Genomic DNA, 26,718 nt, shown 5'->3' on the forward strand with positions numbered 1-26,718 from the left:
AATGACCGTAGTTAGAAAGATTGTTCCAAGGAACAATAGTTTAGTTTAGAATACAAATATGCAACGTTAGCCATGTTGGACATTATGGATTATTTTAATGTTTCTACTATGTCTCTTGCACTACAAAAATAGCACTTTTTCTCTAAGTGCAATCATTTTCTCAAATTCCATAATCAAATAAGAAACACTAAAATTGAATAACTTTTATCAAAGAACATTATGGAAGATCGTTCAACAAAAGTTAATAGAAATATTTTATAGGTCATTATAGAGTTCATTAAGCAGAAAGGTTATTAGAAGATACTCTGTAGATAAACTGTTTTCGTGTTGTGTTCGACTGTTTTTACTTTGTATCTCAATAATGACCAATATATCACTTACCATGTTTTACTCCCGAGCCCTTCACTAATTTCCTCAAAATTACATTTCATATTTAATGAGTAAGTAATAAACAATGAATGAGCTTTTTCTTTCAACATGCTCAGTGCGTGTAATATTGAATTTAGTTTTCAAAAATAACAATTTTTATGTAATTTGTCCAATTTTTTTACTTGATTTTACATTTACATCGTTATGATGAAATTCGTGAAGGGGCACTCACAAAGTACACTAGGGATGAACGATATCGGAAAATTGATACCGCGATATATCGTTTCCTGTATATATATTTTTTCCGTATCGTGATATCGAAATATGTCGCCAAATATCGTGACGATATATCGCCGACAACGATATATATCGCCAAATATCGTGGCGATATATCGCAGACACGATATATATCGCCAAATATCGTTACGATATATCATCAATACGATATACATCGCCAAATATATTTACAATATATCTTCAATACGATATAAATCGCCAAATATCGTGACGATATATCGCGGATACGATATATATCGTCAAATATCGTGACGAAACATCGCCGACTTGATATAAGTCGTGGCCACGATATATATCGCCAAATATCGTTACGATATATCTTCAATACGATATACATCGCCAAATATCGTGACGATATATCGCCGACTTGATATGGCCTGGTCTATATTTTTTTAAATATCGTTATATATCGTATACAGCTATCGCCAAATACTAAAGAAAATCCTTGCCCAGGCCGGGATTCCAACCCGGGACCCCTGGCGTCGTAGTGCATTGTGCTAACCACTACGCCACGGAGGCCGGCTACCAATTTAAATAACTGCCTTTAGGATCAAGGCGTGGGTGAAACAAAACGTTTACAAATATTGACGCTCTGCCTAAAACCTTGGTTAATTGTTTTACCGTAGAAAAGTAGGCGAACCTTAGTGTCTAATATCCCACGCAAACCTTATATTTACCCTGAACTTTCAGTCGCCGTTCAGAAGTAGGCCGCCGCATATAAATATTTATTATCGCTGCCGAATTGCGGATCTAATTTTAGTCCATGCGATGGATAAGTGGAAATGCAGCACCGTTGCTAATAATAGGGTAACGGCTGTAGACTTTGCTAAGGCATTTGACACTGTGAGGAACAAACTAAAAATCTGTCCTGATGTGGCAACAATGGCATCATTATAAGCATTATATCACATTAGAAGCATTATATCATATTCTATACACAAAATTGTCTAATAGAGTTGAGTAAAGAAGGGGTTATGTAATTATTCCATATTTTCCTCATATTTTACATGAAGTTCATGTTACACATGCTACGTCCGTTTGTGTTAGCCCCACTTTAGGAGCGCAGCTTCTGTATACCACGGCTAACCTCGAGGGTTATGGGTTCTTTTCTTAGGACTGTAAATCAGAAACCAGAGATATATGTCAATGGATATAAGTATGAGAATCTATATTCTGAAACCTTCACAGTTACAAAGATGATATGCATAAAATTCTCTTTATAAAATGTTATTCTTCTTCTTCTAGGAAAGAGGTTGGTTTCTTCTTTCTTCTAATGGAAAGGTCAACTTCTTCTTCTTCTAGGAAAGAGGTTGGCTTCTTCTTCTAATGACAGGATTAACTATTTCTTCTCTTATTATGGACAACGATTAAATATCTCTTCTATTCTTCTGTAGAAGGATCATCCATTTCTTCTATCCTTCTGTACAACGATTAAATATATCTTCTATTCTTCTGTAGAAGGATCATCTAGTTCTTCTATTATTATCTACAACGATTAAATATCTCTTCTATTCTTCGGTAGAAGGATCATCTATTTCTTCTATTATTATATACAACGATTAAATATCACTTCTATTCTTCTGTAGGGGATCATCTATTTCTTCTATTATTATGTACAACTATTAAATATCTCTTCTATTCTTCTATAGAAGGAGCATCTATTTCTTCTATTATTATGTACAACGATTAAATATCTCTTCTATTTTTCTATAGAAGGAGCATCTATTTCTTCTATTATTATATACAACGATTAAATATCACTTCTATTCTTCTGTAGGGGGATCATCTATTTCTTCTGCAGAAGGATTTGATTTGACCAGGTTACTTTATTTTGTGAAGTGAAAAAGATTTCACTTAATGTATTTTACTTCACTTTTCTGCCACTTCCGGCTAATCGCGAAGATGGGGATGGGTGAAATGATGAAATTCATGAAGGGATATTCGCAAAGAGCCTGGGACCCCTGGCGTCGCAGAGGAGTGAAAAATATAGCGTCTTATTATTATTTTTACTTTTCAGCAAAAACTGAATGAATTAATTTGTATTTGGCCATTTTTGTTTATTTATTATCCATCTGTATAAAAAGCTAAATGCATGAAAATATATGAAAAAAGTACGGGCGGTAAACGCGATGACATGGAGAATACGTCAATGGTTGTAATAAATGTGTAATTTTGATTCCGGATATTCAACACTCATCGACACGTAATAACAATAGTGTCCTGGCTACAACGATTGTTATTAACGGTATGAAAATGTTTACGCTGTGAACTTCCCGTCCCATTGTTACTCTTGGCAGTTACGAGGGTTAAACAAAGATAAGGCGCTTATCTTATCTGGTCAATAGAGTTCAGTGTTCATCATCCATTATCTCTTTCGGGCTGCCTAGGCTGTTCGTCTATTTTCGTGGAAAGCTGTACAAAGCACAAAGGCCAAGAAGCCACATAGAAAACGAATCTACGCCATGTTACATCGCGCCTAAGGGGTAAAGTTTCACGATAACGTTCTCTTGTATCAATATACGTCATTCAGTTGCCTTCCTCCATGCAGGGGGTCCAACTTTTGAAAAATATTGAGTAGATTATATTGATTTGGTGTTCTAAGTACACTTTATGCACAGTTAGGCTAATCGGGACTGAGCCTACAGTTTAAAGTGGGATCCGAACCACTATGTGCCTCCACTGGGAATCGAACCCGGGACCCCTTGATGGCAAGGCAACGACTCTACCGCTGTGTCATTGGGGAGGCGCTCAAACACTTGAGTCATGAGTCTGCCCCTGTGGCTTCGACGCTAGGGGTCCCGGGTTCGAATCTCGGCCTGGGCGTGGATGTTTGCGAGTGTCCATTCATCAATTTCATCATGTCATCACTCATCCTCATCTTCGCAAATTAGCCAAAAGTGGCACAAAAAGCGAAGTAAAACAAATCAAAATAAAAAGAAAAAGTAGTCATGATTTCACAAAATTTTTCAAATAGCATACGACGCCAGAGGTTTCGGGTTCGAATCCCGGCCTGGGCATGAGCATTTTTGTGCGTGTCCCTTCATCAGTTTCATTATAGCTAACATCATTCATTTTCGTCGTCGCGATTAGTAAAGGTGACAGAAAAGCGAAGCAAAATCAATCACTCAATCTTTGTCTCTCAGTGACTGAACGCGTCGAGTGGTTCAACACGATCTCGCCACTCAAGGATCCGCGTTCAAGTCCAGACTGCGCATGAGCTTGTTTGTTGAGTTTTCATCGTTCATCTTCACCGTCGCGATTAGCCAAAAATCGACAGAAGAGCGACGAAGATCAAATCAAATGCATGTACGTGCATTTATATACTCTGCAGATTGCCAGGGGGAGGTACATAAAAATTCTTTAGTTCAAATGTTTCCAAAACATTTGTATTAACTTTAACAGCAGCGTATGCCCAACGGGGGGGGGGGGGGGGGCATGGACCTCAGGTCTCAGCAGGTTAACAAAAGCACCCTGTAAATTTAATATACTTGAATTTTTGGGAGGTGTAACTTGCGCGTCATATGTTCTTCATTTATTGGCAGTTACTACACATAAGCTGAACATTTGTATTTACTTCGAGATTCACTTGCATGAATGAAAGCTTGCAATAACTAAGACTTAGTGCCTAATATGTTGCCATACCGAACAACACAAGGATGCTGTGATACACAATTTGGAGAAGTTATGTCCAAGCCGGAAATAATTGTTAACTCATAATTTCCATAAACCTTTTCAGGATATTTTTGGTCCTTGTTTATTTATATACAAGACTGAACCTACAAGAGGGGTTTTTACCCCTCAAGTCCCCTCCTAAATACGGTAATGTTCGTGACTGAAATAAGGAGGAAATAGGTAAAGAGTGGCCGTGTAAAAGAGTGCATGAAACATGTTATTTGCGCCAAGACATTCCAAAGGACAAGAAGTACAAGCAGACTTATCAAAGGAAGCCTTGTTTCAGTGTAAAGTAGGGCATTCACTGACATATCTTATCATGCATGCATTACGGGTTGCATGAAACCGATTGTTACCTACAAGGCGTAAACAAAAGCAAAGCTGTGTAGGCAAGTAATTTCTCTAGCTGTTCTGAAAATAACTGCTGTGCAGTATGTGATAAGATACATTCAAACGACGTCACGTTTGCATGTGGTAGAGAGGGAAATAGATAGCAAGGGATATGAACAAGATGATAGACTACGAGAGAAAGAAAGAACAAAAGAAGAAAGGAAAGAACGAGGTCAAGAGATAGGAAGGGAAATGAATAAGTGAGGCAGAAGAAGAGAAAAAGTTATATGAAGAAGGGAAGTAGAAGAAGAATGGGAGGAAGGGAAATGAAGAAGCGAAGCAGAGGGAGAAGAATGGGAGGGAAATGAAGAAGGTAGAAGGAGAAGGGAAGGGAAGGATGGGAAATGAAGAAGCGAGGTAGAAGGAGAAAGGGAGGAAGGGAAGTGAAGAATCGAGGTAGAAGAAGAAAGGAAGGAAGGGAAATGATGAAGCTAGGCAGAAGAAGAAAGGGAGGAAGGGAAATGAAGAAGCGAGGTAGAAATAGAAAAGAAGTGATACCAAGAAGGGAGGTAGAAGGATGAAGAAAGGAAGGGAAATGAGGAAGCGATGTAGAAGCAGAAAGAAAGGAAGGGAAATGAAGAAACGAGGTAGAAGGAGGAAGGGAGGAAGGGAAATGAAAAAGCGAGGTAGAAGGAGAAAGAGAGGAAAGGAAATGAAGAATATAGGTAGAAGGAGAAAGGGAAATGAAGAAGCGAGGTAGAATGAGAAAGAGAGGAAGGGAAATGAAGAATCGAGGTAGAAGTAGAAAGGGAGGAATGGAAATGAAGAAGCGAGGTAGAAGGAGAAATGAAGGAAGGGAAATGAAGAAGCTAGGCAGACGAAGAAAGGGAGGAAGGGAAATGAAGAATCGAGGTAGAAGGAGGAAGGGAAATGAAGAATCAAGGTAGAAGGAGAAAGGGAAATGAAGAAGCGAGGTAGAAATAGAAAAGAAGTGATACCAAGAAGGGAGGTAGAAGGATAAAGAAAGGAAGGGAAATGAGGAAGCGATGTAGAAGCAGAAAGAAAGGAAGGGAAATGAAGAAGCGAGGTAGGAGAAAGGGAGGAAGGGAAATGAAAAAGCGAGGTAGAAGAAGAAAGGGAGGAATGGAAATGAAGAAGCGAGGTAGAATGAGAAAGGGAGGAAGAGAGGAAGGGAAATGAAGAATCGAGGTAGAAGTAGAAAGGGACGAATGGAACTGAAGAAGCGAGGTAAAAGGAGAGAGGGAAATGAAGAATCAAGGTAGGAAGAGAAAGAAGTGATATAAAGAAGGGAAGTAGAAATATGAAGGGGAGGAAGGGAAATGAAGAAGCGAAGCAGAGGGAGAAGAAAGGGAGGGAAATGTAGAGGGTAGGAGGAGAAAGAAAGGATGTGAAATGAAGAAGCGAGGTAGAAGGAGGAAGGGAAGTGAAGAAGCGAGGTAGAATGAGAAAGAGGGGAAGGGAAATGAAGAATCGAGGTAGAAGTAGAAAGGGAGGAATGGAAATGAAGAAGCGAGGTAGAAGGAGAAATGAAGAAGCGAGGTAGAAGAAGAAAGGGAGGAAGGTAAATAAAGAATCCAGGTAGAAGGAGAAACTGAAATGAAGAATCGAGGTAGAAAGAGAAAAGAAGGGAAATGAAGAAGGGAGGTAGAAGAAGAAAGGGAGGAAGGGAAATGAAGAAGCAAAGCAGAGGGAGAAGAAAGGAAGGCAAATAAATGAAGTAGAAAAAAGGAATGGAAATGAGGAAGCGAGGTAGAAGGAGAAAGAAAGGAGTGAAATGAAGAAGCTAGGCAGAGAAAAAGTAGAGAAATAAAGAGGTAAAGAACAGAAAAAGGAAGCAAACAGACACAGAGTGTGTGAACGAGACAGGAAGCAACAGTGATAAAAGAAAGAGAAACGGAGGAGCAAGACAGACGTGGACGACAGAAGGAAGATAATAAATTAAAGGAAACTGGAGGAACAGCGAATAAGAAATGATCAAGTAGAGAAAAGGAAAGACTCTAAAACCAAGAAGAAAAGATTGAAAGCTAGGAAAAGATACAATAAAAGGAGGATAGATGATAGATAGAAATTAAAACAAAACTAGAAGAATAAGTAGGCAGTTGATGCTTAATCGGGAGAGAGGGTAGCTTATGGCCTCATTCAGATATTTTCGCAACGTGTAGGTAGATAATTCCAGTTGCTGGGAAACCAGGTAATCAGCTTAGCGTTCTTTGTGTTTCATGAAGGAGAACTCTCTTTATCTCTGGGGAACTCCCGGCTTCCGTTTCCAGGAAGAAGGAAACGTATGGTGGTATCTGGGACAGTGAAGAACTCTGTCCGAGTGATGAGATAATTACGTGCAAATTTTAAGATTACATGTTCCCTATGGAGAGTTAACGGGTACACACACGGGTACATTAACCCTTGACAGGCGTCTAATGTGCGCACATGCAGCATGAGAAGGCGGACAGGGCCGCAACTTGTCTGGGGGCTCAGAAAAGGCAAAATGAGCAGTCACGCGCGCCCGCCGAGAATTTGCTCAAGGGAGATGTCACAATCATACACTACACACATATAATACCGGGTGTCCCAGAAGTATTTCCCTGATTACTTTATTCATATCCGCTATATGCAATGTAGAGATGTGAAAGTGGTGCCAAAATGTTGGAAAACTAACCAAGTTTATTTGTTGCAGGTTTCAGTAATGTAATCATTTGGTGAAAACATTGAATTTTTTATTGCTTTCGGCTTTCAGAAACGTTCCCGCTCCCCCAAGGCCGTGGACGCATCCCCCCCAATGTAGTTAATCAAAATCCCTCCCCCAAAAGTATTGTTCATCATAGACCCACCTCATACACGCACACACACAAATATAGTCTGGATAAACACGTAGTAATTTATTTTTGTTTGAATGTCTATAATTTGATTTAATTTTTTTAAGAAAATACATTTTCGAAATACGTAAACTTTAGAGAACGACCCCCCCCCCCCTTTCAAACCTATTCTAAAGGCATAAGAGGTCGCGATCATCCACACGTAGGTAGAAAAACTGTACATAATAACTATGGCCCGAGACTATATGTCCTATAAAACTGTAAAATATGTATGTAATTATGTCATATAAATTAGAAAATATGTCATGAAAAATTACAAATATGTCAGAAAAATGCAGAAATATTCCCAGTAAAGCCAAAAATGTGCACAACAGTACTCTCGAATTTCTACCATACCCGATAGAGTAGAGTAGGGGCTGTAATGTACCGAATGTTATTTTTACTTTTGACTGATTTTTGTGAAAAGCGAAAAAGGCAAAGAAATTAGAACGAAACTTCTTTACTTCCCGTGCAACAATGAGAGAGAACATTTTGCCTCAATAATATTTCCATGGCTATCAATTGTCGGCGGGATAAAAAAGTGGGGTATTATATTGTTCTGTACTAAGAAAAGACGGCACCTTTCTTCCTCCGCAATTTCCATATCCTGCCATCGACAATATGAACTATCCGTTGTGCTAAAGCTACGAAGAAAAAAATATGAAATAACCGATTATGTGCGAGATAATTACGAAATTATACAGAAATATGTCTTATTACAACAAAATTAATTGAAGAAATATGTTGTAAAAACGCGAAATTGGTGAAATATGTCAAAATATGCTTTGTCAAGTTTGTCTATTTCGGCTGATTTTAATCAGATATGTAAAGATGTCACCCCAATATTAGCTCCGAAGCCAAATGAAAAATATGTTATAACATATAGTCCCGGGCCCTAATAATAACCATAATTAAAAATCTGTAACAAGTCAGTCAAACGAAAGGATCATACTAAACTATAAAATTTTGTCACTCCTCAAAATTCCTGTGGGCATCCCTGATACAGTACACCATTATTATAAATCTTATCCTTCAAGCATCCTCCGTGGTTGAGTGTCCATCGTAAGGCGCTGCGTTCGAAAACCTACCTCTTCGACAGAGTGGTTAGCACATCGCGCTACGACGCCATTGGTCCCGGGTTCGAATCCCAGCCTGGCCATGGATGTTCTTCGTCAGTGGCCTTCATCAATTTCGTCATATCTTCACTCATCCTCATCGTCGCGTTTAGCCAAAAACGGAAAGGAAACGCTAAATTACAATCATCAAATAGAACCCTGGATGTAGAATGGACGTATCGCAACGTAGCCAGTAGTGTTGCCCACGAGACGAGACTTTAGCCTGTCTCGTCTCGTGGAAATGCTGTGAAATGCTGTCTCGTCTCGAAAATATTCGTTTGTCTCGGGACACATGATCAATCTCGTCTCGTCTCGAATTTTTAAAAGCCTGTCCCGTCTCGTCCCGTGGGCAACAAATAGTAGCCAGGGATTCCTGGTTGAAACCCTGCGTGGATATATCAGTTTGTACTTCTCTTCACCAGTTTACCCTCATCTTCATCGCCGCGTTAAACCAAGGGATAGAAAGGCGACGTGAAATGATCTAATATTGGAAATTTCTGCACCGCGTCAAGAAAATTAATCCTAATTTACATCTTTGAAATCACATTAATTCAATAGGGGGCCAATACACTCGCTCTAGTTCCCGAGGCAGTTCTCGGTTGCGTCACCAAGGGGGGTTGGTGACAGTCAAAAAACCCTTTTGGCCCAGTATTCCTGTAAAAGTGGCAAAATGAGGGATGGTTACTAAAACAAGTATGCGTAACCCCCCTGTCGAAAATCCAGGGCACGCCACGGGCTAAGTGCAATTAAAACAACCACCAACATGCTAAAGTTAAACAATGTAACAAGATTCCACAGACAGGCAAGCAGTACATACCAGAGTTATTCCATCGCGATACTACAGAAGCGAGTGTTCCTTGACCTCTGTCAGCCGCGCTGTGCCGACCGATGCTTGACTGTGCAGCGACTGCCGCTTGATTAGCTACGTCACATGCTTCAATGGACTTTGGCCCATGGCGTATGTGTGCAACACGTGTCGCAGCCTCGATTGTTGGTTTACCTAAAAGGCCGCAGTCTGCGTGGGTGTCCCACCCTCTGGCAGTCGCCCAGGGAAGGGGGGGGGGGGCTGAGGGAGTCACGCCGAGAGCTCTTGTGCCAGGCACTGAAGAAAGTAGCATCAGATCTAGGTGTGTGTCACGAGTGTTTACATATCAACATGCATTGCGCCGACGGCACTGGACTGACCAATGGGGAAGAAGGGGGCAGTCGACGTAAGCCCCTTCGTGGGAGAAAAGGTGGACGGTGTCTCCCACAAAACCGCTATACCCTGTCCCGTCTATCTCGAGAGCAAGGGTGCGCATGGCGGCAGAAAAGGAGGGTCGAGTGGGCAGAACGAAGCCGTACACCCTGCTGGGAAGGCTGGTAACCGCAGTCGCTTCCCCCTCCACGCAATCCCCTTCCCTCTCACGTGTTCCTTGATGGAGTCGTCTCGCGTCACCCTGTCCGAGCTAACTGTAGAGCACGGCCCCGCATACCGGCAGAGGAGGAGGAAGGAAATAGAGTGCTGAAAGCGCAGTGTTGCCAACCGTACGGTCCTGACTGTACTGTTTTATCCCTAATATTACCCTAAGAAATTCATAAACCAAGCGTACGGACCTGGAGACAAAAATACGGCCCGTTTGCCGTGTGCGTACGGTTTTATTGTTTTCAAAAGTTGGCAACGCTGACAGAGCGAAGCTAGGAAATCGGGTAACTCCCGTTGCCCATTACGCAATCTCGTTTCTCTCACTGTTCATTGGTGGAGCCGCCTCGCGTCACAACTTGCGCAGAGACTTGTTCTCATTCGCCTGGTCCACAGTTAGCTGGGACAGAGTGTAGAGCCATAGCTAGGGGTACTGTGTGGGCTCCTAAAGAGCAACAAGAGATGAATACATTACTAATATCATTGTCAGCTTGCAAATAAGTAGACGTACAAATAGATCTCCCTTATGGCGTAGTAGTAACGTCGTTTCCTGGCAATTCAGGAGTCCCGGGTTCGAAACTCAGTGTTGTTCGGATCGCACTCAAAACCGTAGGTCCAGTCCCGATTAGCCTAACTGTGCATATAGTTGACTTAGAACCGAAACTTCAAGATCTACAACTCCAAGTTTGTAATATTTCTTTAAAACAAATATTTTTAATGTTCCATGCAAAGCAACATGCTTTGATCAGGGAAGAATTGAAAATCGGATGCCATTACGTGTTGGAGTTTTTGATAAAGCGATCATGAAGGTACAGTACTTAGTCGAATACCCAGCACCTCTCCCCCCCCCCCCTCTCTACCGTGACGCCGCCATTGGTCGTAAATGTGTCTCAAAATCGAAGTTCAGTGCTTTTTTGTCATAATTTTTGTAACTGAATTATCGTTATTTACTTGTTTTTAAAAGTAACCGAATTACAGTTAGTTACTTGGTCCAAGAAGTAAATGAATTAAACTTAGTTACTTGGTTCAAGAAGTAACTGAATTACAGTTAATTACTTGATGCAAAAAGTAACTTGAATAAAAGTTAGTTACTTGGTTCAAGAAAGTAACTGAATTACAGTTATTTACTTGGTTTTAAAAGTGATCAAATTACGGTTAGTTACTTGGTCCAAGAAGTAATTGAATTTAACTGAGTTACTTAGTTAAAGAAGTAACTGAATTACAGTCAGTTACTTGCTTCAAGAAGTAACTGAATTACAGTTAATCACTTGATGCAAAAAGTAACTTGAATAATAGTTAGTTACTTGGTTGAAGAAAGTAACTGAATTACAGTTATTTCCTTGGTTTCAAAAGTAAGCGAATTACAATTAGTTACTTGGTCCAGGAAGTAACTGAATTAAACTTAGTTACTTGGTTCAATAAGTAACTGAATTACAGTTAATTACTTGATTCAAAAAATAACCAAATTACAGTTAGTTAGTTGGTCCAAGAAGTAACTGAAGTACAGTCAGTTACTTGGTTCAAGAAGTAAATGAATTTAACTTAGTTACTTGGTTTAAGAAGTAACTGAATTTAACTTAGTTTGGTACAACAAGTAACTGAATTTAACTTAGTTACTTGGTTCAAGAAGTAACCGAATTACAGTCAGTTACTTGCTTCAAGAAGTAACTGAATTACAGTTAATTACTTGATACAAAAAGTAACTTGAATAACAGTTATTTACTTGGTTCAAGAAAGTAACTGAATTACAGTTACTGATACACGAAAAGTTAGTTACTCATTTTAAAAAGTAACACAGTTACAGTTAGTTACTTTTACAGTTACTTTCTGCTGAAAAAGTTCTTATAAACTAATTAAACAGTCAATGATCATTAATTGTAATAAAATGAATAAATGAAGACTTATTTATCTCTGGAAGTACACCTTTAAAGTCACTTTGGAAAAAATCCAATTTTCATTTTTTTTGTGGTTTTCAGCACATTATGAATCAGCGTTATAGTTCGAGCCAAGTGTTTTTTTTTGGGGGGGGGGCAGTTTGACATTTTTGTAAGAGGGGGGTGAGAGCTGAAGCCCCCTTCTTACATACGTCACTCTCTCTGCGATGCGTTTCCATTGAAACCAACAGCTGGGCAATATCTGCAAGTGATGTGGCCTTGCCTTAACTTGATGCCCGTTTATGAAACATAGCCAGAACGAAGTTGGCAGCCTTTTGCTTCCTATGTCGAACTTGCCAAGTGGGTTACTTCAGAAGACTACCATTACCTGACCCGTATAACCAATTGTTCACTGGTCACTGACGCAGAATGCCAAACTGTATTGCTTCACGAACTGATTGGATTCAGCTTTGCAGAGAAAACTATTCGCACAGCAATAAATCATCATTGTATTATACCCTTCTCTCTCAAATTTTCTGTTACACCTTCTAAAATTATACAGTAGCGTCAATTTATACTGTTTTCTGTTCTCCGGGAGGACACACCCTCTTGGAATTTGAAAAAATGTTTCCCCCTTGTTTTTATGCTTTTATTTCGCTAGATTATTTCGCCTACCTTTCTATGTCTTCGAATCTATTTCGTTTTACTTCTTCCCTCTTTTTCTTGTTCATTATTTATTTTAACACCTTTCTTTCTATCTCTTTCTCTCAAGTTTCTTTTAATTCTTCCCTCCTTCATTCATTCATTCTCTCTCTCTCTCTCTCTCTCTCTCTCTCTCTCTAATGCATTCGTTTTCTTTATCTTTTCTCCACTCTGTTTTCTCCAAATATCGTTCTTTTATTTCAGTCTCTCTCTTTCAGTCCCAAAATCTCAAAACATCTCTGTTTCACATGTTTTGTCACGTCACAAAACTTACCCATTTTGACTAACCTTAAAAACTTTTCTGCGGTTGCCCAAGATGCCCCTTGAGCCTTTTTGGAGGGGATACTCGGTCAAATCCCAGGATATACAGGATGTCCCAAAATGATTACCCTCATTTCATAATGTTTTTACTCTTTAGCACTGATTTTGATTTTTCTCTTGCAGATGCGTTGGACCAATCGTCGAGTTTTTCTGGCTGTGTGAAATTAATATGCAGGTTCGTCACTAGGGGCGCTGCTGCTGTTTAATCTGATCTAATATTTTACATTTTTCGACTGTACCTGCATCCAAAATTTTATGAACTTCACGTCTGGTGGTTGTTTTCCATAGCGATTTTGAAACTTCCGTTGCACTGTTTTTGGTGATTTCGTCTCAGCCAGCCACACGACACACTGAGCCTTTTCTTGTGACGAACCTGCATATTAATTGCATACATCCAGAAAAACTCGACGACTGGTCCAACGGATATGCAAGAGAAAAATCAAAATCAGTGCAAAAAAGTAACAACATGATGAAATCAGGGTAATCATTTTGGGACACCCTGTACAGTTCAACCTGAGTTATGCATGCATGGTCAAGCTGAAGAGAAAATAACACGTATAAATCAGTTTTGGATACGATGTCATATCATTATTAAAATACTGCAGTTATATATATATATATATATTGAGAAACAATACAGTTTATTTTTGTCATAAAGTGGTAACTTAACGCATATAAAAGTTTGATTCTTAAATACATTACATTTGCAACTTTATTAGTGAACACTTTGGTACTGAAATACTACAGTAGACACTGTAGTTTTACAGTTTTACTACACATTTTTTAAAAAAATCGTCTAAAATAGCATTTGTTTTACTAATGACAGTGCAATAAGTGATGCCTAAATCTGCAGCTATTTCAGTTTTAGTTTTATGTGGATTAGCGTCCACTTGCCGCAAAAAATTTATTTTCTGATCAAGCGTGTAACTTTTCCTCTTGCTGTTTCCCATGGCCGACCAGTAGCAAGTGAAAACTGTCACTTCTGTGACATTGTTGAAGCTTGGTTACGTACAAATGAACTGTATCTTGTGAACATTATTACGTATAACAGCGAATTATGTATAAATGCATTACGTACAAATAAGGTTTAATTAACACGTTTTTAATTTATATTTTGCCGTGATCTACAGTAATTTACGTATAAAACAGAATTACGCAGAACTGAGTTACGTATAAAGCAGCCTCAACTGTATTTCTGGGAAGAGTTTTTTAAGCCTCTATTCTAGACATAACGGAAACGTTACGGAACGCATGTTCCGTTCGGGATGTAACGTTCTCACTCGTCTATGTTCGATTTCCAACCCTTTCCTAAAAATAACTTACCAGTACTTCTCCCCGCATCTCACCAAACTTGTTTTTCTCTCCCCCGGTTTTTTTTTTTGTAAGTTGGCACACATCCCTATTTTGGAACACATTTTTTTTTTTCACTTCGTTGATTCACACACTCTAAAAATTTTCCATTCCTTCTTTGAAATACTAAATTCGGTGCTCACCTCCACCGATGAAGAAGGTCGCTATTCATTTCATTTAACTCCTTGTGATCTTTTTGCATGTATTCAGGGGCGCCGACTTGTCAAAATTATTAGGGGGGCTTTTATCACTGAAATAAATTAATGAATGACTCACTCTCTCCCTGTTTTAAGTTTTGGCCTCAGTGTTCGGAATCTCATTAAAGCCCATGAATTCCTAAAAATATCAAACATTTTATTCACAGTTCGAATGCGAAATGTCAATTGTTCACGGATGGATATGTCACAAGTTTCGTCAACCATAATAGCAAAATATTCCCGACTTTTAACATCTGCTACCACGGAGCGCAAAACAGATCTCCCTAATATATCAATGATCTCGTTCTGAATGTAATGTGAGAGCCATTTGTAGCCCGAAATACCCTAGTTCATGCATATCGTCTTTTGAAACTCTTTTTAGCAAAAATGTTAACAATACTCATAATTACATACTTAGTATATAGTAATAAGTCATGTGTTTTGCTGTCTCTGGTCATAGCCCACCCCCAAAGTTGATGGTTTAGCGGTCACAGCTCCCCAAAGTTGATGGTCTAGAAAATTTCAAATGTGTATTTAAAGTTAAGTTCATGGGCACAATTCAGAGTAAACTTTACAAGAGAAGGAAAATAATACATTAGATGCTCTTAAGCAAAATTATTTGGGGGGGGGTTCTGTCCCCACATCGTTAACATTGGGGGGGCTCGAGCCCCCCAAGCCCCATGGAGTCGGCGCCTATGCATGTATTCAAAACGAAACAGAACTGTTTCGTGTAATTTTCCGCAACAGAGTACCAATTCTTATACGTACATTAATTTATTTTAATAGTATTATTATTTGCCCGACAGTACTGCTTTGTTATTAGCATTTAAACTTAATTGGACGTTACTCATTGTTTACATATTTACCTGTACATATTCTACAGCTACGTTTCAAAAGAGCATATCTTCTCTCGTCTTCAGGTAGAAAGACTTCTTCTTGCGGATGGTGGGGGTAGAACAAACAATGGTCTTGTTTTTTTACTACAAATCCGGTGTGTTAACCATCTCTACGTGTTCATATCCATTACGAACCATATATTTATAAAACATTGGCGTATACTGAATCCAAGATATGAACTATCTCACTATGTCACGTGGTCCTAGGCTATGAATAGAAATAAATTTACCAAGTCCTAATAAATCAGGTTGCCAACTCATAGGAAATCAGGTTGCCAACTCATAAGAATCAGGTTGCCAACTCATAAGAAATCAGGTTGCCACATAGGCGTAGCTACAGGGTGTGCCTAGGCACACCCTAATGGGCTGCTTTATCAAAGAGAATTAATGACAGATATTTCAATAAGAGAGAAAATAAGCGGCAGTTTGTAAGAAGTTGAAAATGTCATTACTTGGTACAAACGTGTGCATTATCGCTGATGAAACGAGTGTCTATAGATTTTCGATTTTTTGATGTCATTGGAGAAAGAAGATATTTACTGCATTCTATTCTGTACTGCAGCGCTTTTCTTCTATACCTGTCACAAGCTGCACGTGTGAGAGAGCTTTCTCCAAGCTTACCCAAGTTGAAACTAAATTAAGAGCAACTCAGAAGCAGGATAGATTGGAAGCCCTGCTCTTCCTATTTGTGGAACAGGAAAAAGCTTAGTCTATTGATGTAAATGAAGTTATTGATGAGTTTAAGAACATTGTACCCTTTGACAGACGTCTCTTGTTATAGATGACGTGTATTTTGATGTATTTGTTTGTAACATTTATGAACATTTTGTGTGTGTAATTTCTATGCAATTTGATTTTTCTACTACATATATTCAGAAATTTTCAACACTGTCATTTAGTGAATTTATACTCCTTTTCAAACATCAGTACAGTTAAAGAGCCAAGTGATAGTGCTGCAAAATATGCTATTAAAAAGGTGCAAGACCTCATTTTTTTTCTTTGTGCACACCCAAATATAAGTTCTAGCTACGCCTATGGGTTGCCAACTAATAAGAAAGCAGATTGTCAACTCATAAGAAATCAGGTTGCCAAGTCATAGGAAATCAGGTTGCCAACTCATAAGAAATCAGGTTGCTAACTCCAGACTCAGCATCATCATCTCACTGATATGAATAATATTATTTACAATTTCTGATCGATTTTTCTCCTGTATTGTAATCTCTAGACTTCAGGCTTCGCTGATAGCTTAGCTAGCCTAGAATATACGCTCCTGATATACAATGTGCATTTTCATAGTGCTTATACATGTTTATGCATTCCATGGCTTAATACACTGATCCACGTGAAGTCTTATGCCCCGTCCCCAGTATATGTACACAACAAAATTAAATTTAGTTTAATGTAGATCTACAGGGTTTTGAGGCAATAGGAAAAACAGCGCTTGGAAAATTAAATTGGGAAAATATCTAAACTTCATGATGTCGAACTATTTCAGTTTCAAATTTAGATTCTTCAAAATTTTTAGAGCCAATCAATTTCTCCGTCGTGACACAGGCCTCCATTTTGTTCTTCTATTCGATCACATTGACAAAATGGCCGACTACACTTTTCTTGTGCTAATAAAGCTACTATGAGATTTTCTACGTCGTAAATATACAGGGTGTACCAAAAGTCCCATTACCCCCCATTTGAATTGTAGACAAACCTGCAAAATGTTATTTTAACAGCATGCGTATGATGAGAGGATGCTATACCATTAAATCAGACCAATGACCACCATTTACTCCAGAGGATCTGTTTGCAAACCGCCATTTTCATGGCACAGTATTATTCGCCTCCAGGTGCGATGTGAAATCCTCCGTAACATGGCTTGCGTGAGGGAAGAAAACGCACTGCGAACAGCTTCTTGAAGTTCCCTAGTTGTCTGATAACGATTATGGGCGACTTTCTGTTTGATGTGTCCCCACAAGATCACAACATGTCAGATCTGGACTTTGGGGTGGCCATTTTAGAGATGCTGGTAAATTTGGCGATCCTCGTCCAATCCATTTGTCTCTGAACACATCATTGAGGTATTCTCTTAAAATGGCCACCTGAAACCCAGATCTGACATCTTATGTTACGGAGGATTTCAAATCGCACCTGGAGGCGAATAATACTGTGCCATGAATATGAAGGTGTGCACACAGAGTAAATGGTGGCCATTGGTCTGATTTAATGGTATACCATGCATACGCATGCTGTTAATAACATTTTGCAGGTTTGTCTACAATTCAAAGGGGGTGATGGGACTTTTGGTACACCCTGTATATACAAAATATGACGTTTCTGTATTAGAATAAAATTGTTTAGAATTCATTCTAAAATTCTTATTTCCATGTAAGCAAGTGCTACAAGCAATATTTCAAGATCAAAGCATAAGATTTTACCTTAAGACACCATCTTGTAAGCAAAAGATCACTAGTTCAAAAGCAAATGGATCCTATGCTGTACCAGTCTCAATTAAAGTCTTAAATTAAAGTAAAAAATATTCGAAAATTACTTCTCTGTATACTTACTAATGCAACAGCAACGAATATTCGGGCCACAGCAAATAACAAGAGCTAGAAAACCTAGTATTTTAACTCTTCATTCTGCGAGTGTTTACTATTATTCTGCTTCACGTTCTTTGTTCTTTACTCAATGTGTATATTGGATTCTCAGCAACTCAGAGCAATAAATTTTTTCCCACTCTGATAAAGTTCTCCGCGAGTTACGTAACTTTAATTGTATTTGGAATTGCGAAACGTGTGAGAATGGGTGAAAATCCTGTAATTCTTTTAATTCCAATTTCTGTTTGTTCTGTGTCATTTGAGCTTTTCACGAATATCACACATCGTGTTATTACTTACGTAAGTTTCAAGATATGCTCAAGGGTCATCACCATGTCAAATCATCCAGAATTTTGTGAAAATGTCACCCACCATCTCCGATTTGATGAAATTCGGTATACTTATAGAACTTTTGATGCTGATTACAAAAATGACAACTTTCTTGAGATTGGTCAAGCGGTTCAGAAGTTATGTGCTTTTTAAAATCTCCGTGTACCCACATGAGGCTCCAATTTGAATGACACACATTAGGTTATAATGTTTGCCGTACAAACTTCAAGTTTGTTTTCTTTTGTTCAGAATAGTCTAAGCTTTTATTTAAATAAGGTTTCAGATGAGTGCATTAAAAAACATGTATTTTTATGTATAGTTTTATATGTATTTTTTTTTAGAAAAATGGCTTCAATTTCCCCCCAATTTCATATGTAGGTAGCTCAGAGTGTGTACTAATGCCTGATGGAAAAATTGGGTTCAGAGACAGGGTGATAAAAAATAATTTGCATGAAATGATATTAAAAGTTAATCTTATTAAAAATGCTTATGTACTTAGCACAAAGCCTGAAGTACAATATGTCTTAAGGCATTAATATTCAAAATTTCTGTTCACTATGTGTGAAGGTAAGCATAGGTGTAACCTGTCGTGGGCAAAGGGAAGCAAGCACTTGCTCCTTCCAAATTTTATAGATTAATTAAAATTGACAATAATTACAATGGAACCCCAATTTTAAGTTCCTCTATTTTACATTCTTCTGCATTTAGATCTAATGTTGGTGGTCCCAATATAGAAAATTGTTAAGAAATTTTCCTGGATTTTACATTTTCCCGCGTTTTAAGTTTTTTCATCTTAGTCCGCTGAATAATGTAATATCGAGGTTCTACTGTATCTAAGTTAGTTTCAATTGTCTTCAATTTTTAAAAAAAATTATAATCATCATTAACATTCCCAAGGTTAGCAAATTTATCTTCGAGGACATTCTTTTTATGCATTTGATCTCAATATGGAAGTTCTTTTTTGGCTACGTAATATGAAGTAAGAATTAATAAGATAGATTTGTGCTGTTTGAAGTTTTTCCAAATGGAGCTCTTTCGCCACATACCATAGAAAATCTATTTGTGACGGTGTGGTTGGAACAGGTAAAATACTTGTATAGACTTCTACAGTATCAAATAACAAATGCGGCAATGATGTACTAATTCCGTAGAAATAGCATTCAAGGCATACATTTCTTATTAATCACCTAAGGTGAAATGACAACAACCCACAGTACAAGCACTATTTTGAACATACAGGATATTTTCAGGGTCCGGTATGTTACTTTTTACAAGTAACCGAGTTACAGTTATTCATTTAAAAGTAACTCAGTTACAGTTACTGGTACTTTCAAAGTTACTGTAAAAGTAACTTACAGTTAATGATCATTGATTTGTGTAAAAATTACACACAATGAATGATCATGAAGACTTGCTTGTTTTACTTAGGTTTGTAGTACATAATATGTCTTCGTATATTTACATTATTACTGCAAATAAATGATGGAACACAGAGTCAGCTTTGCTTGAACTTAATTCAAATATTTTAGTGTGTTCGAAGTGGTCAAAACATCCATCTAAAATGTGAACGGTACAATTGTAGTACATCTGCAGAAATTTTGAATACCCTAATTGAATTGAATTGATCCTAAAACCGCACAGACATCCAGTACTAGACTGGAAAACAATGTCCTTTTATTGTTGATCAACTTGAAGGTGCAGTACAGGGGGTGCTCGTTGCTATGTGAAGTACGTATGCATTACGTCATCTGGGAGGATCGGGTTTGACGGTGCTCGTTGCTATGTGCAGTAACTTTGGTGCGGGGTACATTTAGCTACTAACACGTCGCAAAAATCGGAACAAGCAGGTTATTGATTTTGTAGCGTTCGATTTATTTTTATTGTATTTTTGTACTTCTAGACTGCAATCATGTCTAATTGTGCTGTAGCAAGCTATGAAAACTATAACCAGAAAACTAAAGGAACTGACATAAAATATCATAGATTTCCAGTCGATAATTGCGTAAGTAAACAGTGGATTCATGCTTGTAGACGAAATGTAAAAAATGCAAGTGTGCAGTGCCAATTATTGTGAAGAAGATTATGTGCGAGATCTAAAAGCAGAATTTCAGTATTTTCCACCAAAGAACGTGCTGAAGCCAACTGCAGTGTCATCGTTAAAATTACATCCAATTACTTTAGTACCAAATAATCGATGAAATGGTGTAGTTCTCCTAAACACTTATCTTCACAATATGCTTCGCTTGTATGACGTGCTGATAAGGTTTGCAGAGCTGTACGCTACGAAAGACACACAATAAGGAAACGTGCCCTAAACAGGATAAAGACTATGCTGCCAAAAAAGTGAAAAATATATAGACGTTGGTATATACACAAACTGCAAGCAATGTTTCGTTGTTGGAAAACATATTCGATCTATTACAAAGGAGAAATACACATCTGCATAATGAAGCAAATAAATTAAAGATTACAAACCTCTTTCAACCGCTTTAACCAAATAAAAAAGTTCAAAATATAGAACGTAACCTAACCGACAGTACTACAAGAGAAGTCATCAATATCTTGAAAATGTGTTCAACTAGTGCGAAGTACGTAGTGAGCCTAACTGATTTGTTAAGTACATTTTATGTAAGACGGATTTATAATTACTAACAATTTCATTTAACACAGACCGATGTTTATTGTGATTTGTAAGTTTACATTATTGTGAAAAACGTTGTCGGAAATGTGCATTTCGAAGATCGTGTACTAACTTTCACGCTATTCGAAATGAAATTCACTTAGTACATCTTCAATTCGAGTTACATAGCGTTGTATGCACGATGGTAAATATTGCATGAGTGAATATTACACCCATCATTAAAATGTTTGCAACTTTGTTCAATTTTGGTATTTCACAAATATATTGTGAATAATTTTGTACCCTTGTACTCAATATAAACCAATGGATGTTACATTATTTCTTTGTACTACATTTCTGTCAAAAAGAGCAAGATCTAAGATTAGTGTAATGCAAGTTACTTCGTTAATGTACAAATGTGTGTCGCATATCAGCCTTGGAGTATATTTTCCGGTTATACAACTCGGACACACATGGGAATGGAAATGGAAAATCTGCGGACAAAGTCCTTTAACGAATAATGATTCGTACAGGTGCACGGTCAATCATTGTGAGTTCATGTAACTTTTCTCCTTTATTGTTTAATTAAACTAAGATATTTTCATCGATATTCTCAAAGCGTTTCATTTACCGTGTGATCAAAAATCTATTTCTATAGGCTTGAATTAGTATGTTAAGACATTTAAGTTTGATGTTCCTAGTACTCATCAAGTATTTCGAGTAGGTTAACTTAGTACTTGTACACTTTAGCTCGTCTTCTGCACGCGTTTGTATGTAAAGTTCTTAATACGAAAAAATACTTTTTAGAACTATGACAACGATAACTTGCAGCCAAATTTGAACCAGAGAAATTAATAATATCTGCAAATTACAAAATGGAATTGCGTTTTCAAAGTCTGAAACTACTATCTTACAAACTATTTCATCATTCTTCCTCCACATAAAACTTTTCAAAAAAATTTTGCATGTGGAACTTTGATCCGTACGTAAATTATTGTACAGTAAATAAATATATGAAGAAGGTTGGGAATTCTTTCGAATTTAGAATAAGTATCAAATGCAGAGTAAAATTTTATCTAGATTGTATATTGCTTCTTTCACTTGCTAATTTCAAAAATAAAGTTACATTATAGAGAATGGTAAAGATTAGATTTTAAGTATATCAGTATAATTTTAATACTTTCTGATGTTATGTAAAATTTGAAATGTTCCTGGAAATGATTGCAACGTTCTGAATGAATAAGAAGGAACTATTCAGTCAGAAAACTAAATATTAGGCTTTTGTACTGCGTTGTGTTAAATGTTGTAAATAGATTATACCGGACTACTATCGGATTAAAAATTACGGATATTCAAGTTTGGACTCCAATTAAAAGTTAATCAGTAGAACCACATAAAAACGAGTCACATCAAAATTCAGCTTATTCAATTCTGTGTCAATCTATAGTCAAACCCAATTTATTTTTTATTATGCCTTCTATTTTTATTATCGTGAGAACAAGATAGGATTATTTCTTAGTTTGGCAAACTATCGCTCTCTTTGAGATTCTATAAATAAAGAACGGGTGTGTTTTTATTTATAGATTATATATTATATAATTTATTTATTTATTATCCAAACTCTAATATCCATAATTTATAATCCGATAGTACTCCTGTGACGTTCTGTGAGGCCCGTAGTACCTCGGAGGCCTCTGTCGATCTCCTTGGCGTAGTGGTTAGCACATCGCGCTTCGACGCCAGGGGTCCCGGATTCGAATCCAATCGGGTATGACATTGATTTGTCCTTAATGGAAAAATTGAGAATTTAGTAAATGTGATAGTATATGTGAAAACAAATATTGATTGATTGATTTGCTTCATTTTACTTCGCTTCTTGTGCCACTTTTGGCTAATTTGCGAAGATAGGGATGAGTGATGAAATGATGAATGAACACTCAGAAATATCCATGCCCAAGCCAGGATTCGAACCCAAATCTCTGGCGTTGAAGTGCGATGTGCTAACCACTACGCCAAGGAGGCCGGCTTGTGGAAACAAAGAAAGAGATCCTCTTATGGGTTTTCCTTTCATGTTTAAAAAAAGACAGAAAAGCAAAAATAAACCAAATCTTTCTTTGTAACTCTTTCACTATGCAATTCTTCTTTAGCATGCAACGTTTCTTATTAAAATCATAATACGATTTATGAAGTGATGAAATCTGAAATTCTAATTAAAACACGGACAACCTTCTTTGTAATATATCGACCATGTTTCAGAAAAATGAATTTTTACAATACTTTTGCATGTGCAATTTTCCCATCTTTTAAAAGTAGCATGTTTTAATTATGTTACTAATCATTAAAGGAATACCTCAATACCATCCCGAAGTATGATAATTAATATTTACCCCTCAAAGTAATGAAACACTTTCCCTCTCTGAAACTCGCATAGAAATGATAGCGGCCGTTTGCTTCTGCTAAGCCCCGAACGAACATAACCGAAGGGGCAACGAGCATAACCGATCCTCCCACATGACGTCACGCGTTCGTGCATGATCGGCAATTTTCGGATGGCGCTACCTTATAGTATATTAAGTTACCTTGGGTGCAGTATTCCCAAGTTGGCTCTAACAAGGTTTTGAACAATCTCTTAGATTTTCTTCCAGTAATCTGGGGTTTCTAGAAAAGGTGGAGTGTACAGAGGTGGAACCGTCGTCGGTACTTTTCCGTTCGGCAATCTTAGTGTGACGTATATTGGACAGCGACGCTGCTGCTTAGGTGGCGAGGTTTTGCAACACCACTTATTTCTGGGTTTACTCCTTCTAAACCCGATAATTATAAAGACATAAAATATTGTGGCGTAATTCTTTGTAATATGTTGGATGTATAGTATCCACTTCACAATAGTGTCACAGGCTGTCTACTATTCAAGAATATCATGAAAAATCAAGAATTTTTGCTATTTTTTTCTTTTACAGTGTTGTGATTTTACCTTGTTATATACTTGTACTGGGCTTTGATAAAATTGAATATTTGGAAATCTGAAAATGTATTGAATTTTTGTTAATAGTTTGCTTTGCTTCTTAAGAATTACATTCTTTTATGCATGAAGTTTTATAAAAACATTAAATAAATGTGACCACTCCGCATCCAGGGTGAAGTGTGAAGCATTAATTTTTAAATGCATTAAAAACAATCAAAGCAAGTCTAAATGAAAGCTTCAGTTTTCATCTTAACCGGCCTTTTGGTAGAGGGTTTTTCATTGAATGAAAATATATATATTTTCTTAATTTCCAACTATACCTAAGTAGGGGGCGCTTAGAAACATGTTAAGAAAAAGTGATAAAAGGTCAAGAGAAAGGAAAGACAGCTCAAGAAAAAGTCAAGAATTTTGGATTTGTTATTTTGATAGACACCCTGTGTCAGTGACTACTTAACGACATTTGAAAAAAAAACAACGAAAATGTCTGTTACCAATGTGACTGTTCAATGGGCCCCAGGTGGAAGGTCACCCACTTCAAACTGTAGGTCCAGTCAATATTAGCCCATATGTGCATAAAGTGGATTTGAAACAAACGTTAAGCATACATTTTGACAAATCTCTCTCTCTCTCTCTCTCTTTCTCTAGCCTTCTTAAACCCGAAGGTTTATGGCTGCAACACAAGCTTTCCATCTGTCCCTATCCTGGGCAAGTTCAGTCCAAACTTATTCCATCCTTACCGATTTCCTTTAGGTCCATCTCAACGTTATCCCTCCATCTTCGTCAGGGCCTTCTTACAGGGCTGTTACCATCAACGTTTCCCAACAAGAATCCTATTATTTTGACAAATATGACTATTATATTGTTGGAGGAAGGGGGGTAAATCATCCAGGGATAGGGATGGATATTTACCTTTGTTGCCAGAGATACTAAGGTGTAATGGGGGAAACGTCTTGGCACCTCCATTAATTCGCACCCTATGCTAATATGTAGGTGTACATGAATAGGGAAACGTATATAGAAGAGTAATATTACGATGAGACATCCGCACTCCGTAGTTTTTGGACTCTAACCACCGAATCCAGTGTTGATGGTCACTATCGGCAGGCCTTGCTTTGACCTCCAGCACTTTGCTTCTAAACAGACAGACAGAAAAAGGCAAGATCGGCTTTCCTCTTGACCTTTGGGACTTCTTTGACGTAGAAATTGATAAACAAATTGATTTGTGGCATAAACATGAAGGATTTGAGGAAATCAATGTAATTTTCTTGCTGACTGATTCATCGTTCAGTACAGATTCGACTTTAAAATCTATGGCGTGTTTAGTAATTAAAGACATTTAAATGTCAATTTCTCTCTTGATATTATCAACACGAAGAGTGTGCCAACAGCTCACAGGCAATTAGTATTAGACCGGAAAAGGATTTGCTATGAAGATGAAGCTACAAACTACCAGGCAGGGTGACTCTTAGCTGACAATTCTATTAAGTGTTACTCCTCCAGCAGAAACTGAGTTGGGAAGTGGGAGTCTGGCATTCCTAAACCAGAAGGAGTGTTGGAGGCTTTTCCGCACCAACATACACTATCCCTATCGTTGATGATCTTAATTATTTGGTCTTTCTGCAGGTCTCCTAAAATAATCTTTCACCACGAGAACTGTCATGCTTCGTCCATTCGTGCCAAACTGCCCATCCGTCGAACAATGTTCGATTGAATTATTCTCACAATAGACCAGAAAACAGATTATACAGGGCGGGCACAATTAAAATTGCCCTATTCAGAGGAATGTGGAGTCCGTTAAAAGCAACAGATTGTACTGAAACTTGGTATAGAGGCTTTAGAGACCATGGAAAAGCTGAGGCTGCTGATGAAAAAAATCTTTCCAATTTTCAGCACTAGGTGGCGCTGAAATTTGGTGAACAATGAACAGATTCCCGCGAAATGCTTTGTGCGACAGGAGCGTATATTCCAGGCTACCTAGGCTATTTGCAAAGCCTGAAGCACACAGACTGAATACACAAGAAAAATTGATTAGAAAATGTGTTTCATCTATTCATTTCAATAATAAGACGTTGATGCTTTATGAGTTGGAAACATGATTTCTTAGGAGTTGGCAACCTGCCCAGACTTCATCTAGAAGTTGAGAAGAACCTAGGGCTATCCTTCGTCCTTTCGTGTTGTTCCCAGCATGGATTTTTCTCAGGAACGGGGAATTTTGAAGCCAAAAATATTAAATAAAATTGGAAAATGGAGAAACATTTAGCAATACCTAAGTGTGTACAGCTACAAGAGTTTGTTGCCATATTGAATAGAAATATACAGTATTTTCCAAAAGTTGAACAACAGATAATTGAACAAAGGAAACTGTTTCGCATGTTTCAAAATAAAAAGAAAAACATTTTTCTTATTTGAATACTAATGTCTTGTGAGATAGCTCAAGTTTTGAACCCAGCATACGCCACTGTTGTGCGACTATTGAATAAAATTTTCTTATGCTTCCAATGGTCATTCATATTGACAGGTACTGAACACTGCTGTACCAACATAAACTCAAATTACTGGTTGTTACTTCAGCGCCACATTTCAACCTGGTGGTGAAAATTAGAACTATTTTTTCCATCGGCATTCGCTTCCCCATGGTCTCCATAGCATCTACCAAGTTTCAGCGCAATTTCTTCAACTGGGCGCCAGATGGCTCTGAGTAGGGGGAATTTAATTCTAAGCGCCACATTTACACCTGCTGGTGAAAATTTGAACTCTCCTTCACTCACTTTCGTCTCATTTAGGGTCAAATATTTTTTGAACTTATTTTATATCTCC

General features: G+C 37.7%; 1 protein-coding gene across 3 annotated transcripts in view; it reads right to left on the minus strand.

Moving 5' to 3' along the window:
- Window positions 1–26,718, minus strand: part of LOC145981299 (sodium-coupled monocarboxylate transporter 1-like) — a 102,448-nt gene that overhangs the window by 56,110 nt on the left and 19,620 nt on the right. Inside the window, exon 1 of one of the 3 annotated variants that reach the window (XM_083114488.1) lies at window positions 17,957–18,093. The exons of 1 other annotated variant lie outside the window; for it this stretch is intronic. The gene's annotated coding sequence lies outside the window, so the exon portion shown is untranslated. Of the gene's footprint in view, window positions 1–9,473; window positions 9,649–17,956; window positions 18,094–26,718 lie in introns of those variants that run through there. One more of the 3 variants, XM_083114487.1, reaches the window with a different exon arrangement.

Source organism: Lepisma saccharinum, chromosome 29, assembly GCF_977018435.1.
Source record: "Lepisma saccharinum chromosome 29, izLepSacc3.1, whole genome shotgun sequence".
Lineage (NCBI taxonomy): Eukaryota > Metazoa > Arthropoda > Insecta > Zygentoma > Lepismatidae > Lepisma > Lepisma saccharinum.